This window comes from Indicator indicator, chromosome 1, assembly GCF_027791375.1.
Source record: "Indicator indicator isolate 239-I01 chromosome 1, UM_Iind_1.1, whole genome shotgun sequence".
Lineage (NCBI taxonomy): Eukaryota > Metazoa > Chordata > Aves > Piciformes > Indicatoridae > Indicator > Indicator indicator.
This window is the reverse complement of record NC_072010.1, coordinates 57,696,275-57,697,121: the sequence shown is the minus strand read 5'-3', so window position 1 is coordinate 57,697,121 and position 847 is coordinate 57,696,275.

The window sequence follows — 847 nt, the reverse complement described above, 5'->3', positions numbered from 1 at the left end:
GCTCCTGGCAAAGCTGGCAGCTCGTGGCTTGGACAGATTCACTTTGAAATGGGGCAAGAACTGGAAGGAGGGCCAGACCCAGAGAGTGGTGGTGAATGGTGCCACATCCAGCTGGCAGCCAGTCACTAGTGGTGTCCCCCAGGGATCAGTGCTGGGCCCCATCCTGTTCAATATCTTTATTGATGATCTGGATGAGGGAATTGAGTCCATCATCTGTAAGTTTGCAGATGACACCAAGTTAGGAGCAGGTGTTGATCTGTTGGAGGGTAGGAGGGCCCTGCAGAGGAACCTGGACAGGCTGAATGGGTGGGCAGAGTCCAATGGGATGAGATTTAACAAGGCTAAGTGCAGGGTTCTACACTTTGGCCACAACAACCCCAAGCAGTGCTACACGATGGGGACAGAGTGGCTGGAGAGCAGCCAGGCAGAAAGGGACCTGGGGGTGCTGATTGATAGTAGGCTGAACATGAGCCAGCAGTGTGCCCGGGTGGCCAGGAGAGCCAATGGCATCCTGGCCTGGATCAGGAATAGTGTGGCCAGCAGGACAAGGGAGGTTATTCTTCCCCTGTACTCAGCACTGGTCAGGCCACACCTTGAGTATTGTGTCCAGTTCTGGGCCCCTCAATTCAAGAGAGATGTTGAGGTACTGGAACGTGTCCAGAGAAGGGCGACGAAGCTGGTGAGGGGTCTGGAACACAAATCCTATGAGGAGAGGCTGAGGGAGCTGGGGTTGTTTAGCCTGGAGAAGAGGAGGCTCAGGGGAGACCTCATTGCTGTCTACAACTACCTGAAGGGAGGCTGTAGCCAGGTGGGGGTTGGTCTCTTCTCCCAGGCAACCAGCAGCAGA